The following is a 17,405-nucleotide window of genomic DNA, read 5'->3' as shown; positions in this document are numbered from 1 at the left end:
CAGTGTGCACGTTATTCCATTGTAAAGTCCCCGTTTCTAGGCCTCAAAAGGGCCCGGACACCAGATTCGGCTCCTGTCTCCTGAAGCCTCGCTGAGGAGCGATACAGCCCCCACCTGTATCCTCGACCCTTCACTTACTTCCTGCCTCACAGTGCCCGGCTCAGCCTGGCTCTGCCTCTGAGTCTGCCAAGAGTATGTTATGATTCCAGTTATCAGTTCAGTCCTCCTTCTCTGCATTCCTAAGCTACTGAACTGCATCAATAGTTTCCGTCATTGTCTAGCCTTTACGTCTCCATGTTAGAGAAATACTGCATTTAATGGTCATTTAATATTCTTCATCACGCACTACATGTAGAATAATGCATGCTCCAGTCTTAGAGTCTGTTCGCCTTTACCCCGATAACTTTTGGATTCTATCAACATGTTCTCTAAACATCAGATACTAGATACTGTTTAGGTACATGTCGCCCTGACTCTCCAGACTTCAGTCTCTGCTCCTAGCACAGAGTTCGAAGCCCCCAGCTTCTCCTAGTAACACGTCATTGCCAGCTTGCGCGCACCATTAGGTCAGAGGTCCCGGCTCCTTAGGTAGCCCCCTCCATGTTTCCGCCCCATTCATGACATATTCTGTTACGTTTGCATCACATGTCTATGTATACGCCTCTGTTACACCTACTTTCACCCTTATCTTTCGCGACTGCTATTGACCACACCCACTGCTCCGCCTATCATATGTATTGTAATGCAACTGTTTTAGTATATATGATCGTGTATTGTTATTAAATGTGAGTACGCCGATTCCGATTCTGCCCCCGGCAGCGCTGCCATCCTGTTCCCGTGCAGGTCGTCCTGTTCCTGTCCTTATGCTGTATTAAACCTGCAAAACTCCTACTACCTCGAATCTTGACTCTTATTTATTGAGCTATCTGTTATTCATTTATACATTCAAAAATAGAGGTATTATTTATTTATATACCACAACGGGGTGGCATGGGGGCAGGCAGTAATTCGGGTTTGGTAAATACAGAAGCGGCTGGACTGTCAAGCAGCCCTGCTGCGATAGGGCTGTGGTGATGTATTTGCCCGTGTGGGGCCGGTGCCGCGGTCGACGCTGGTGTCCTTGGGGGGAATCGCGATTGGGGGGGTTTTGCTTGATTGTTACTCTGGGCTGTTTGGGGATCTTGTTCCCCACTTGCCTGGGACGCAGTTGCAAAAGGTGTCGGAGGGGTGTCTAAATCTGGGCACAATTTTGTGGGGGTTTGCGGTTCTTTATAGAGGGTTTTGGGTGGACCGGCATCCTTCAGCAGCTTAACCTCATTTATTACAGTGGATAAAAAAGCTGGTAATGAAGAAAGTGAATCGATAATGGGTGAACAGCAACAGACTGACTGTACTAGTTTTGAGGATGATTTTGCACCTATGATTAAGGAGTTCAGTTTGTCCAGTTTGTTGTCGATGCCTGCTGTGAAAACTGCTAGAGTGTTCAGTAGGTCAACCTGCATGTCTAATTTATCAGAGTGGTAATTTAAAGCTGTAACTGTCAGTTAAAATGTTTGAAGTAGTTGAGGCCAAATACTCAGTGTTGTGGGAGCTTCTTGATGCTGGGTCGCTTTCGTGGTAAGGTTAGGAGTGTTTTGCGGGTTTGTAAAAAAGTAGGATAGGTTCGCTAAGAGTTGGTCATTCGAATCAGATTTTTTGGGTGATTTTGATGGGGTAAATATTGCTGTTAGTGGTGAGAGTAGGCATTGCTGATAACTGGTCAGAACCGGGCTTCCCTTCGGAGAACTAAGGATGCCTGATAAGGAGGGATTAATTGTGTCGTTGTTAGAGACCGTGTGATTTTGAGCGTGGATTTGTGGAAAGATTAATTGACGATGAGGTACTGGAGGTGCCTCCTTTGGTGCAGCAATGTGTTGAGGAGACGGTAATGATGGGGTCGCTGACTGCAATGCTAGGGGATGTGAGTCGTTAGTTGGAATAACTAGGGGAGGTTGAGTACAGCCTGTCTCTTGTTTGTTGGGGACGTGTGGTCGATGAAACTGACTCGCTAAGGGTTGAACACTTGGTGGTGGATCATCAGTCATCCTCCCGCAGCCCTCACGGGCTGTTATCTGGTCATTAGCTGCAGACCCGAAGATGTAGACTTTCAGAGTAGAAGCAGGCGTTTTGGTTATTGTTGTAAGCAGCATTTGCGGTAATTGCGAGCTTGGCGATACTGATTGTCCTGTGTTGCGGGGACTGGTGGCCTCCATGGGTTGAGGAAGAGAGGTAGGCTTTAAGATGACCGAAGCTTTTTTAAAGTAGTCCAATAGGGACCTGGGTTTTAGTCCGTTTGAAGCTAGGGACTGGGAAAGGAGCTTGCTGGTGTCATTAGGGTCTTGCTTTCCGTGTGAAGGCGAATTTGAAAGCATTGGTGGATCCGGGGGGGCCCAAGGGCTCATATGAATGGTCGGGGGGGGGGTCTTCATAAGATCCCGCCGGTTTTGACTTCTTCCTTTTTGTTGCGGTGGTAGTTTTTCTTACTCTCCCCGATCTCATTGCTTCTGTTGAATGGCCAGATTGTAGGGGACCACTAGTGGAGGGTGCAATGCAGTTGGACTGCACTTGGGGGTTTCTGCTGGCTCCTGGCTCGGTCGTAGGCGCGTGAGGGACGTAGGGATATGGAAACCCCTTGAGGCTCCCTGACAAATTTTCTGATCTTAGCTTGTCTGTCTCGTGTCGTTCCAGGGAGGGCGGATCTCCAGGTGTCGCGTATCATGTGCTGTCGCTGTTACTATTGCTGTTATTGAGGCGAGTGCTGTGGTGACCCCCTCCTCACATTCCCCCCAGCCCCCCTGCCTTTGGCCACCCGTCAGCTAAACCAACCACACCAGAGACCGAGGGACCGTGCTTGGAACAGAGGCACGCCCCGATGCGCAAGCTCAAACCGTGCGGGGGATGCGTGACCCCCTCACGGCTCGTTCTCCGATGGGTGGAAAGCGCTGGCCGAGAGACCGCAGGCCAAGTGAGACAAAGGGGAGGGGGCAAGGAGAGCAAGGTGGAAGATGCCAAAACTAGGGAGCTGGAGAGAAACACCAGGAGCACCCTAGGCAGCCTAGGAGACCGACCCGCGGGGAGAAGGTTGTCGCTGGGGGGACGAACACGCCGAGCAGAGCAAGGCAGAACTGGAGCTGGAGCTGGAGCCCTATGCGCCAGCCGGGGCTTGGGCATGGCAAGGCCCTCAACGGCGACGGTAACCCCCGAGGGACAGATTCGGGAGGTGTGGGGCTGCAGACCAAGCGGTACACCATGCGAACCAGGGGGGAGCTCGGTCAATGAGAGCACAGCTGGGGCTTGGCTCTGCCTACCCACAGCTACCCACGGCTGTGTCGCACCGCTGCTCACCATCCTCGACTTACTTTGTTGCCTGGTTGTTTCTGCTGCCACCTTGTTCCGCTCCGTCCTCAGGCCCTCGGTCGCCGAATCTGCGCCAATCCCGATTTTGAGCCCGAAGACTTCGCGCGGCTCCACTTGCTTACTTTCTCGCCTGCTCAGCTTGCTCGGCCCGTCTCACCGCAGCTAACCACGCCCCACCACGTCAGCACGCCAGCACGCCACAGACACACCACACAGGTTTTACATAAAAAATAAGTAGACTTTATATAGAGTTACCACAAGACCATAAATGACAAAAATACACATTATGATTACTTTAAGATGGTAGATTTAAGCTTAGTTCAGGTCAGTTCTTAGATGCGACACTCTGCATCAATGTACCTTAGGTTGCGTTGCGCTTCCACGACAAGCAATGTCGCAGCGATGGGAAATGTGGCAAAGTTGAGATACAAAGAAATAAAGACGTGAAGATCTTCCAGATGCGGCACGCTTCTCGGGGATGCGAGAAGTCCTTGGGGCGATGTGTGGACTGCAGCAGCAACACACTTACGATGCGACGACAACAGCTCCAGCGGCAACGCTCTTCTCCCATGATGCGTGAAGCTTCCGCTCGATGCGACAACTACAGCAGCGACATCCAAGGTGTGACAGCAGCAGCTCCGACGGTGGGGCGCTTCTCGGGGATGCGAGGCGCTCTTGGTCGATGTGGTGCAATGCGACAGTTCCAGCCGTGACACCCTCCTTCGGAGTTGCGACGGCAGGCACAGAGACCGCGACACGCTCCGACCTCGTTGCGAGATTCTTCTCCTGATCTGGTGCAGTGCGACAACTACAGCGGTGACACCCTCCTTCGCAGTTGCGACGGCAGGCCCAGCGACGGTGACACGCTTCTTCTCGCTGAGTCGCGCTTCCATCTTCTTGCGACACGCAGTCAATCAGAAGGCCCACAAATGCAGCAGCACTTCCAAAGAACTCTGGGGAGCTGGGGGATGAAGTCTGTTGTCCCTGAGACTTCAGCAGGAGGCAAGCTCTTTTCCAAGGCCTTGGAGATCCTTTACCAGTTGACGTACACAAAGTTCCTTTCTCCTTCCTATGGCAGTAAGGCAACCACTGCAGGCCAATCCCCAAAGCAGCACTTTAGCTTGGGAATAGTCTCTCCTCAGTTTCTTCAGGTTCCTCTCCTCAGTAAAGGTTTCTTCTTGTAGTCCAAAAGTGATCTAATTTCATGGGATCAGGGTCCCAATATTTATACCCCAAAATCCTTTGTTCTTTGAGGGGAGAGGGGCCTTTGCCCAGTTCAAACCAGTTCTGAAGCACTCTGTTTACCAGACGTCTCCTTTCCTTTCACAGTGCAGGGCATGCACATCAGACGCCCCACAGGAGGTAGAGCCAGCATTGTGGAAGGCAAGTACAGTCCTGGACTACCTTGTTTACAGGACTCCTTCTCTTCTTTCAGGGTACAGGGCAGAGACATCAGCCGCTCCCCAGGAGGTGGTGCCAGCATTGTGGAAGGCAGGCTCAGCCCTATTCAAGGTTCAGGTGCAACTCCTCCCTCCCATCTAGATGCAGATCTCTCTATTCACCACCGGGTGACTCAGCCTGTCTCATGGAATTCCCCAGCCCTGTCACTCACAAAACCAGACATAGGAATACACAACCAAGCAGAGTCAGGTTTGAATGGTTAGACAAGCAAATACCTACTTTCTAAAAGTGGTATTTGCAAACACAGAATATTAAAATAATCCTTACTAAAAGATGACTTTGATTATTCTGAGTCTACCATGTTCTCTGAGACAGTTAGGATCACAAAATGTAATAACTCTAACAGCCCATTCTGGCCTATGGAAAACAGGTAGCCTTGCAATAGTGAAAAACGAAAATGGCTGTAATTCACTATTAGGACATGCCACACACATCAGGGCTTGTCCTACCTTATACTTACAATGCAACCTGCCCTTGGGCCTACCATAGGGGTGACTGATATGAAGAAAAGAGAAGGTTTAGGGACTGGAAAGTGGGTGCACTTGCCCAGTCAGCATGACAGTACCAGACTGCATGCAGGCTCTGCAATGGCAGACCTTAGACACATTTTACAAGGCTGCTTCTGTGGGTGGCACAACCAGTGCAGCAGGCCCACCAGCAGCATTTGGATTTACACGCCCTTGGCACACTCAGTGGACTAGATTAGGGTCTGACAAGTAAACCAAATAGCCAAACATGGAACCACTGATTCATACATCAATTTACAATAGGGAGCCCTTGCACTGTTGCACTGGACAGCAGTGGCACAGTGCGCAAAGCATCTAATACCAGCAAAAATACACGAGGCAACAGCAAAAATGGAAGGGAGACCCACGCGTATGGTGCCAGGTCTAACACGTGTCCCCTCCAGCTGAAAGGTGGGGAGAACTACCCTAACTCCTGAGAGTTCCCTTCACTAAGGCGGAAAAATCTGGACAGACCATCATCGTTGGCGTGTTCTGTACCAGGGCGGTGTTCCACCGAAAAAGTCCATACCCTGTAGGGAGAGGGACCAACTCAACAGCTTTGGACTCTCACCCCTCATCTGCATCAACCATCTGCGGGGCCTGTGGTCTGTCTGAACCCGGAAGTGAGTCCCAAACCGTTATGGTCTCAGCTTCTTCAGTGCCCAGACCACACCAAATGCCTCACGCTCAATAGCACTCCACCTCTATTCCCATGGAAGTAACCTTCTACTGATAAAGGCTACAGGTTGATCTAGGCCCTCCTCATTCATCTGTGACAGAACAGCCCCCAAACCATGCTCAGAAGCGCCTTTTTGGACGATAAACTCTCTTGAGAAGTTGGGTGCCAGGAGCACAGGCACCGTGCACATGGCAGCTTTCAGGGCCTCAAAAGCATTCTAACAGGTGTCAGTCCAGATCATCTTCTCGGGCTGCTTCCTGGAAGTCAGCTCTGTCAAGGGTGCAACAATATTTCCATAGCCCTTGACAAACCTCCTGTAATACCCTGTGAGACCTAAGAAGGCTCTCACCTCTGTCTGGGTTTTGGGTGGCTCCCAAGCCAGGATGGTTTCAATCTTGGGTTGTAGGGGTGCCACCTGGCCGCTCCCAACTTGGTTTCCCAAGTACACCACGGAACCCTGCCCAATCACTTCCCAGAGGTGGTACAGATGTTCCTCCCAACTGGCACTGAACACTGCAATGTCATCCAGGTAGGCGGCACTGAACTCATCCAGTCCAAAAAACACCTGGTTGACCAACCTCTGAAAGGTGGCAGGGGCATTCTTCATCCCAAAGGGCATGACACTGAACTGGAAATACCCATCTGGTGTGGAGAATGCTGACCTCTCCTTTGCCCCATCAGTCAAGGCGATCTGCCAGTACCCAGACATTAAGTCAAACGTGCTGAGGTACCGTGCAGCCCCTAGCCGAACTATGAGCTCATCAGCTCTGGGTATGGGGTGCGCGTCAGTCTTCGTGACTGAATTGAGCCCTCGGTAGTCCACACAGAACCGGAGTTCGGGTGTGGCACCTGGCGCTGCAGCCTTCGGGGCCAACACCACTGGGCTGGCTCAAGGGCTGCTGGAGGACTCAATCACCCTAAGCGCAAGCATCTTTGAGACCTCCTCTTTGATGCAAGCCCTCACCCTGTCAGTTACCTTGTAAGACTTGTGCTTCACAGGTAAGCTGTCTCCTCTGTCCACATCATGGACGCACCAATTTGTGACACTAGGAACCAGGGAGAACAGATCAGAAAACTGCCCCAGCAACTGACGGCAGGCATTCTGTTGCTCAGGGGTCAGGGTGGAAGAGAGGTTAACACCATCCACTGACCCATCTTGCTCCGAGGCTGACAGGAGGTCAGGAAGAGGCTCAGTCTCCTCCTTCATCCCAACATCTGTTACCAAGAGCATGCCCACTTCAGACCTCTCTAAGTTTGGCTTAAGGTGTTTGACATGTAGGACCCTCAAGGGGTTCCTAGGAGACCACAAGTACACTGGACTCTTGCGCTCCACAACCTCAAATGGTCCGGTCCACTTATCTTGGAGCTCACAGGGCTCCACTGGGGCCATGACCCACACTTTCTGGCCAGGTTGAAGCTCTACCAGAGTGGCATTCTGGTCATACCAGCGCTTCATCTCCTCCTGGCTGGCTTCCAGATTCGCCTCAGCGAGTTGCCTGAAATGCCTAGTCTTGTTTCTGAAGGCCATCATGTAGCTATATACATCCTGGGGAGGTTTCCTGGGAGATTGCTCCCAGCCTTCTTTAACCAAACTCAGAGGTCCTCTGACTGGGTGTCCATAGAGAAGCTCAAAGGGACTGAACCCTAGAGATTTCTGTGGCACCTCACGGTATGCAAACAGTAGGCACAGTAAGAGGACATAGCACTTACACCTCATGGGTTCCTCAAGACCCATGATCATGCCTTTCAGGGGGAAACAACCTTTACAATGCAACTTTTACAACACACTACCATTACAACAAAACTTTTACAACGCAACATCCATTACAACGCATGCAATTACAACGCAACCATTACAACGCATGACACTACAACGCATACCACTACAACGCATGTCATTACAAGGCAGTCATTACAACGCATACCATTACAACGCATAGCATTACAACACATAGTACCATTACACTATCCAACACTTACCCTACTGTTGCACCCCCTGGAGTTAGAATAGTAATTTATACCCCTACACTATCCAACACTTACCCTACTATTGCACCCCCTGGAGTTAGAATAGTAATTTATACCCCTACACTATCCACCACTTACCCTACTATTGCACCCCCTGGAGTTAGAATAGTAATTTTTACCCCTACACTATCCAACACTTACCCTACTATTGCACCCCCTGGAGTTGGAATAGTAATTTATACCCCTACACTATCCAACACCTACCCTACTATTGCACCCCCTGGAGTTAGAATAGTAATTTTTACCCCTACACAATCCAACCCTTACCCTACTATTGCACCCCCTGGAGTTAGAATAGTAATTTGTACCCCTACTCTATCCAACATTTACCCTACTGTTGCACTCCCTGGAGTTAGAATAGTAATGTATACCCCTACACTATTCAACACTTACCCTTCTATTGCACCCCCTGGAGTTAGAATAGTAATTTGTACCCCTACACTATCCAACACTTACCCTACTTTTGCACCCCCTGGAGTTAGAATAGTAATTTTTACCCCTACACTATCCAACACTTACCCTACTGTTGCACCCCCCTGGAGTTAGAATAGTAATTTTTACCCCTACACTATGAAATGAAATGAAATGAAAATGTGTTTTATACAGCGCAAATAGTTGGCCGGGGGCGTCCTAGCGCTATGACTATATGGTGCTCTGTTCAGTGAAAAAGAAATGCAGGGAAGGCAAGGGACCTATTTATTGAACAAAAGAGTTTTCAGCTGTTTCCTGAAGGATGATAGATCTGGGTTAGATCTAAGGTCAAGAGTAATGGTATTCCACAGCTTAGCTGCGTTCAGGGAGAACGAGCGACCTCCTGCTCTTAGTATTCTAACCTTTGGGACAGCTGCCAGAAAGGCGTTAGCTGAGCGTAGTTGCCTGCCGGGAAGATACGGGGTACTTAAAGGAAAATTAATCGCAGGCCCAGTTTCCCAATAGGACTCATGGGTAATGCAAAGGGACTTAAAACTGATCCTATCTCGAACCGGAAGCCAGTGTAGGCTTCTCAAGCCTCATCTGGCAGAAAGTCTGCGTGGAATTTCCAGTAGTGTGCGAGCTGCACAGTTTTGGATAATCTGCAGCTTCCGTAATGTAGACTCAGGAGCTCCAAGATAAAGGGAGTTTCCGTAATCCAGCCTCGAATGGATCAGTCCCTGTACGACAATTTGTTTTGCTTTGAATGGTATCAGAGGAAGGATCTTCTTTAGAATTCTAAGAAGGCCAAAGCAGGTGGCCGCTAGCTTAACAGCTTGAATGTCCATCTTCAAAGACCTATCCAGCCAAATGCCTAGGCTCTTTATGGCTTCTTTAGGTATTGGAGTGTCAGGTTAGTCGCCAAGTTTCCACGGGAGCGAAGACTGATCCCTACACCTCCAGGACACAGGAGCAAGAATGCGAATGGAAACGCACTCCTGTCTACTGTCCCCTAAAAGTATGAGGGAATTACCCAAGGAGTGTCCACCACTCTCCTCATACGAGGGGGTATGCAGGGTATAGCAGGAGTCGTAGGTGGATGTCCAGGCTAGAAAACAAAATAGGCAAAACACACAATATATCCTTATTTCACTAACCTTCATACAGGAGACATTGACATTGACATAGTGGAGAAGCGTGGCTCAGTGGTTAGAGGCGGCAGACCCGGAAGCGGAGATCGACCGTGGACCAGGGTTCGGTTCCCCGCCTCAGCGGGTCTCGGGCTCATAAATTCCACGGTCTCGACAATTCTCGCTCCGGTGCCTACTCGACTCACGGGGTCACACTCTGCGACTCTGGGCAATAGCTTGCTTAATCTCCACTACGGCCCCTCGCGGCGGGATGCCTGGCTTTCACCCTGTGGACACCCTGCCGGGGTTTCTCACAGGGGAATACAAGGACGGGTTCCCTAAGCAAGCGCCAGGATGCCCTTTGGGTGACAGGTCTGCGCTATATAAGTACACCTACATTTACATTTACACATTTACATGCGTGATTATTCAGGTGTGCTTACCCCACTAGTATAGTAGGCAGGCTCCTCGAAGAGTTAAAGAAAGGGAAGCTGGATAATGGGTGACTGGATATGAGGAGTAGAACTCTCGAGGGACATTCACACCAGACAAATAAAGAAAACAAAAATAGGGGATGTGAGGAGCACCGGCCGGCTGTTGTGGGCAGAAACAGCGGAGCAGTACACACACACACGAGGAGAGACACCCGGCCCTAAAAGGAGACAAGGGCGGAGCGCTCACTCTCACAGGAGGGTGTAAACAACAAAGAACTCGCCAGGTATTACATTCATGCAACAGAAGCGAGAAAAAAAAGAAACCGAGCGAAATAACGCCCGCGAAATGCGTGAGAAAAGCAAGGGTAGTCGCGAGTAAACTCTCGCGTAAGAATACAAGAAATGCCGAAGATCGGCAAAGACACTCTCACAAGCAGACGACCAGCCAGCGGCTGCAGGGTCAGGGAATTGAAGGCAAGGAAGCGGGAAAGGGACCAAGGAGACTGGCTGGATTCCACAGGACGCCACCGAACATCGAGGCAGGAACCAGGAAGTGAAGAGGGGGGCGTGGTACCGGAACAGTAAGCCAAGCAAAGGCTACGTTCTGCCGTGCCTCTTTTCACTGTTAAGGGAGCGTCTGAAAAGTACTAGCTGTTTGATCTTAGGGACCTGGGTAAAAGACCACAGCTCAGCAACCTCGCATGTCAAGGTGATTAATTCCTAACAGTACCCCTCCTCAAAGGTCTATTCAGGGGACCAGGCTTAGCAGGATGAAGTCTGTGAAATTGTTGAATCAATCTCGCAGCATGAATGTTTTCTGCAGGCTCCCATGACCTATCCTCTGGGGGGTATCCTACCCAATCTATCAGGTACTGTAGTTTGCCTCCTCTTTTATAGGAATCTAGTATCTTTCTCACTTCGTATTCTGCTTCCCCATCAATTTGTATCGGTGGAGGAGGGATTTCAGGAACAACAGAAGGGATATATGTCTTTAGCAAGGAGCTGTGGAAAACAGGATGTATTTTCATGCAAGTGGGTAGTTTCATCTTCAGGGTGACAGGGGAGATGATTCTCTCAATGGGGAAGGGATCTATAAACCTGGGTTGGAGTTTTTTCGATCCTTCCATCCTTAGGTTTCTGGTGGACAACCACACTTTCTCTCCTATTGTGTACATGGGTTCGGGTCTTCGGTGTTTATCCGCCTGTCTTTTCATCGCTTCCTTGGCCTTACTTAACTCTGTCTTTGCTGTTTCCCATACTAGCTTGATTTGAGCATGGTGTTCATCAAGGGAAGGTACCGAGGAGTCTTTGGGAGGGATGGTGATAGGGATCATCCTAGGGTGTTGTGCCTGCACAAAAAAAAGGGGATGTATGTGTAGCGGAATGGGTAGAATTATTGTAGGCGAATTCAGCTAACGGTAAGGCTTGAACCCATGTGGATGGAATGGATGTCAATAAACAACGCAAAAATTGTTCTAGTGTTTGGTTTGTCCTTTCTGTTTGCTCATCAGTTTGGGGGTGATATGCCGTAGATAACCTGTGATCTATCCCCAGCTTGGAACACAACCCCCTCCAGAACTTTGAGACAAACTGTGGACCTCTGTCTGAAATTATGACCGAGGGTAAACCATGTAATTTGACAATGTCTTTCAAAAAAATAGATGCTAGGTCTTTGGAGGACGGTAATTTCTTCAGAGGGATGAAATGTCCCATTTTGGACAGTAAATCAACAACCACATAGATCGAGGTAAAACCTTGACAAGAGGGCAAGTCCGTCATGAAATCCATGCTAATCGTGTGCCAGGGCTGAGGAGGAATGGCTATGTTTTTTAAGAGTCCCGTGGGAGCACAATGCGACGCCTTTTGGCGAGCTCAAGTGGCACAAGCTTGTACATATGCTGTTACCTCTTTGAACATAGACTCCCACCAAAACCACCTGTTACATAAGTCATGGGTTTTCCTAATACCTGGATGTCCTGCCAAAGTGCTGTTATGACACCAGTCAATGATTGTTAGTCTCAATTCTGAAGCAGGGACAAATAATTTGTCGTCATGATAAAATAATCCTTCTCTAATGGAATGTAGAGGATCTTTCAACCAGTCATCTTGTGATACATCTATGAGAAGATGTTTGAGTTGTTCAAGAAGGGTATGATCTTTATTACCCACTCCCAGGGTCTTGTTATCAGGTATTATGGTACGAGGTTGTTCTTGCTCCACATGTTGATCATGACCTAACCTTGACAAGGCATCGGCTTTTCCTTGTTGTGTACCTGGGCGATAGTTGATTATAAAGTCATATTCACTAAAGAATAATAACCACCGCATTTGCCTGGGCGTGAGAGCTTTCGCTGATTTAAAAAACTGAAGATTCTTGTGGTCTGAATAGATGGTGACAGCATGGGGGGATCCTAGTAAATGATGCCTCCACTCCTGGAAGGATAATTTGATGGCTAACAACTCTCTTTCCCCTATAGTGTAATTTCTCTCCGCTGGTAATAGTGTTTTTGAGAAATACGCTATAGGATGCATGTGTCCTGTCTCGGGGTCTCTCTGTGAAAGGATACCTCCCACTGCGTATTGCGAGGCATCCGCCTCTACAAAAAAAGGTTGAGTGTTATCGGCGTGATGAAGGATAGGAGCAGACGTGAACTGGGTTTTTAAGTCACAAAAGGCTCTTTCTGCATCATTCGACCAGTGAAAAGGTACTCCTTTTTTCAGGAGTCGGGTTATTGGTGTTATAGTATCCGAGAAATGATTAATAAACCGCCGATAGAAATTGGCGAACCCGAGAAATGATTGTATTTCCTTCACTGAAGTAGGACTTTTCCAGTTCACCAAGGCCTCAATTTTCTTGGGATCCATCTGTAGGCCATTAGGTTAGATAGTAAAGCCCAAGAAATCCACTTCAGTGGTGTGAAACATACTCTTGTCCAATTTGGCGAACAACTGATTTTCCTTTAGCCTGGTAAGGATCCTTCGTACGTGTTCCACATGGTCTTTCTCGTTCTGCGAGAATATAAGGATATCATCAATATAGACGATAACAAAAATGTCGATGTATTCCCGCAAGATGTCATTGATAAAGTACTGGAACGCAGCCGGTGCGTTGCACAGACCGAATGGCATCACACAATACTCATAGAGCCCAAAGTTGGTGCGGAATGCGGTCTTCCATTCATCGCCCTGTTTGACGCGTATTAAATGGTAAGCACCTCTGAGATCAATCTTAGTAAAGATCTTGGCGCCTTTTATCTGTTCAAGAAGGACCGGTATCAGAGGCAGCGGGTACTTGTTTTTTATTGTAATTTTATTAAGGGCTCTATAATCAAGGCATGCCCTGAGTCCTCCTTCCTTTTTATCAATAAAAAACAAAGGAGAAGACGCTGGGGAAGTAGAATGTCTGATAAAACCTTTCGCTAGCATATCGTCCAGATAGTTTTTTAGATAGTCATTTTCTGCGGGAGTTAAAGCATAAATCCTACTACAAGGCAAATCTGCTCCAGGGATTAAGTCAATTCTGCAATCGTAACTCCTGTGAGGAGGTAATTTGGTTGCTTCTTGTTCATTAAACACCTCTTCGAATTCTGCATGTTGATCAGGTACTTTCAGGTCTAGTCCGGTTTGGACTGCACAGTATAAGGGGAGTTCAAGTTCTCGGGCTTCTACATAACAATGGCCTTTACAATATGGGGAGATCAAGGTTACTGTTCTTTTAACCCAGTCTATAACTGGATTGTGTACTTTTAGCCAGGGCACTCCTAAAATAACACAAAAATTAGGAGCGTCGATGAGATCAAACACAAGACTTTCCGAATGCCCATTAGCAAAAACAATAATCACTGGAGGGGTTTGATAACTGATCATCCCTGACGACAATTCGGACCCATCTACTGCCCATATGGATTCAGGCTGGGGTTTTGCAACAAAAGACAGTCCCAACTGTTTAGCTAGTTTAATATCAAAGAAGTTCCCTGTTGCTCCTGAATCAAGAAGGACAGACATAGTGAACTGCTTATTACAATTGTACGTGAGAGTAATGGGTAACGTGAAATGTTTGACGGCGTGTAGCTTGTTGGCAGAGATCTGATGAGGGATGTAGCTTGAGGAAGTGACCTCTCTAATCCTCAAGCTTGTTAGTTTTCCGAACTAGAAATACTGCTAGCAGATAGTCTGGGAGTCTTAGGACGGACTTTCATGCAAGCGATGATCTAATTTGACTACCAGATCAATAAAAGAAGCACAATCTTCTGGGGGGTTCACAATTTGAGAGAGTAAGTCTTTTATGTCATCTCCTAACCCACGATAAAACAAAGAAGTTCTCTTGTCCTCAGGCCAATGTGTCTCCGCCACCAAACGATTGAAGTTGGTAATATACGACAAGAGATCTTTGGAGCCTTGCTTAAGATTGAGCAGTTCTGTATCACTCGCTTGCATATATGAATGTTTTGAAAAGAGGCTTCTCATCTTTTCCTTAAAGAGATCCAAATCATAGAGCGCTGGATCATTGTTCTGGACTAAGGGAACCGCCCATTCTGCCGCATTCCCTACAAGATAGGAAATTATGAAGGCTACCTTGGCTGAGTCATCAGGAAAAGATGCAGTCTTACATAAAAAGTGGAGTTGGCATTGGTTCATAAAGACGTTATATTTGTTGCTATCCCCAGAAAATCGTTCAGGTATGGCTAGTGGAACAGGAGTAGGGGTATTTACAGTGACTTGCACAGGGGAGCTGAGGGACTCGCTACTTGCCCCGGGGTCTGTTTCAGGAGGAGGTAAAGTGAACCTAGCGGGTTGTATATAGTTTTTTCTGGTCTTGGGTATAGTGCCTGTGTCTCTCTCTCTTGTTCGTAACTGATGCACTTCCGCTAAGAGTCTTTGATTCTCAACCCCCAACCTACCTACTTCTGACTGAAGGGCTACTAAGGCTGTAGTAATTTCTTCTATTGAATGAGCCTGGAGGTCTATAGTACTTAACGGGGGGTCAGGATCCATCTTCGCTCAGGGGAAACAATGTTCGTGGGCTTGGCTTTCTGTCAGGTTAGTCGCCAAGTTTCCACGGGAGCGAAGACTGATCCCTACACCTCCAGGACACAGGAGCAAGAATGCGAATGGAAACGCACTCCTCTATACTGTCCCCTAAAAGTATGAGGGAATTACCCAAGGAGTGTCCACCACTCTCCTCATACGAGGGGGTATGCAGGGTATAGCAGGAGTCGTAGGTGGATGTACAGGCTAGAAAACAAAATAGGCAAAACACACAATATATCCTTATTTCACTAACCTTCATACAGGAGACATTGACATGCATGATTATTCAGGTGTGCTTACCCCACTAGTATAGTAGGCAGGCTTCCTCGAAGAGTTCAAGAAAGGGAAGCTGGATAATGGGTGACTGGATATGAGGAGTAGAACTCTCGAGGGACATTCACACCAGACAAATAAAGAAAACAAAAATAGGGGATGTGAGGAGCACCGGCCGGCTGTTGTGGGCAGAAACAGCGGAGCAGTACACACACACACGAGGAGAGACACCCGGCCCTAAAAGGAGACAAGGGCGGAGCGCTCACTCTCACAGGAGGGTGTAAACAACAAAGAACTCGCCAGGTAATACATTCATACAACAGAAGCGAGAAAAAAAAAAACGAGCGAAATAACGCCCGCGAAATGCGTGAGAAAAGCAAGGGTAGTCGCGAGTAAACTCTCGCGTAAGAATACAAGAAATGCCGAAGATCGGCAAAGACACTCTCACAAGCAGACGACCAGCCAGCGGCTGCAGGGTCAGGGAATTGAAGGCAAGGAAGCGGGAAAGGGACCAAGGAGACTCGCTGGATTCCACAGGACGCCACCGAACATCGAGGCAGGAACCAGGAAGTGAAGAGGGGGGCGTGGTACCGGAACAGTAAGCCAAGCAAAGGCTACGTTCTGCCGTGCCTCTTTTCACTGTTAAGGGAGCGTCTGAAAAGTACTAGCTGTTTGATCTTAGGGACCTGGGTAAAAGACCACAGCTCAGCAACCTCGCATGTCAAGGTGATTAATTCCTAACATGGAGGTGGACCTAAGCAGACATGCCATATCGATTCTACCGAGGCAGGAGCCGATCGCCCCAGTAGCATGAGCTCTGTCTTGTCCCCGTTAAGTTTGAGACAAGACCGTGTCATCTAGTCTCTGACTTCGCTCAGACAGCCCGGCAGGTCTACCTTGGCTGAAGGGTCCTCACCCTGCGCCAGGGAGACCACCAGCTGAGTATCGTCTGCATAGGTAACGATCTTAATACCAAATGGGCGGACGATCTCAGCCAGCGGCCGCATATATACGTTAAATAACGTCGGGCTGAGGGAGGAGCCCTGCGGGACCCCACAGCCCAGAGACCTACTTGTGGCGATGGAATCTCCCTCAAAAACCTGAAAGGTTCTGTCACTCAGAAATGACTTAAGCCATTTCAGAGCTTCTCCCTGGATACCCATATCATGGAGACGTTGTAGCAAGATGTTATGATTTACCGTATCAAAAGTGGCACTCAGATCGAGGAGGATCACTGCCACCAATCCTCCCGGATCTAAGATACCTCTGGTCTCCTCCATGACTGCTAGCAAGGCAGACTCCGTCCCATGCTTGGGGCGGAATCCCGTTTGCGAAGGGTCAAGCAGCAAGTTGTTTTCTAGGAAATTTGTCAATACACAATTAACGTGTTTCTCTAGAATCTTGCTGAGCCAAGGGAGGAGGGAAATAGGACGGTAATTACTAAGATTGTGAGGGTCCAGGAAGTGAAGAGGGGGGCGTGGTAACGGAACAGTAAGCCAAGCAAAGGCTACGTTCTGCCGTGCCTCTTTTCACTGTTAAGGGAGCGTCTGAAAAGTACTAGCTGTTTGATCTTAGGGACCTGGGTAAAAGACCACAGCTCAGCAACCTCGCATGTCAAGGTGATTAATTCCTAACATGGAGGTGGACCTAAGCAGACATGCCAGATCGATTCTACCGAGGCAGGAGCCGATCGCCCCAGTAGCATGAGCTCTGTCTTGTCCCCGTTAAGTTTGAGACATGACCGTGTCATCTAGTCGCTGACTTCGCTCAGACAGCCCGGCAGGTTTACCCTGGCTGAAGGGTCCTCACCCTGCGCCAGGGAGACCACCAGCTGAGTATCGTCTGCATAGGTAACGATCTTAATACCAAATGGGTGGACGATCTCAGCCAGCGGCCGCATATATACGTTAAATAACGTCGGGCTGAGGGAGGAACCCTGCGGGACCCCACAGCCCAGAGACCTACTTGTGGCGATGGAATCTCCCTCAAAAACCTGAAAGGTTCTGTCACTCAGAAATGACTTAAGCCATTTCAGAGCTTCTCCCTGGATACCCAT

The 17,405-nt window shown here is 48.6% G+C and overlaps 1 protein-coding gene across 1 annotated transcript in view; it reads right to left on the bottom strand.

Annotated features, from left to right (window-relative positions):
* The window catches only part of LOC144769681 (myeloid cell surface antigen CD33-like), a 402,964-nt gene that overhangs the window by 296,911 nt on the left and 88,648 nt on the right, over positions 1–17,405 (bottom strand). The window lies entirely within an intron of this gene.

Source organism: Lissotriton helveticus, chromosome 7 (assembly GCF_964261635.1).
Source record: "Lissotriton helveticus chromosome 7, aLisHel1.1, whole genome shotgun sequence".
Classification (NCBI taxonomy): Eukaryota; Metazoa; Chordata; class Amphibia; order Caudata; family Salamandridae; genus Lissotriton; species Lissotriton helveticus.
This window is presented reverse-complemented; position numbering and strand designations above follow the sequence as displayed.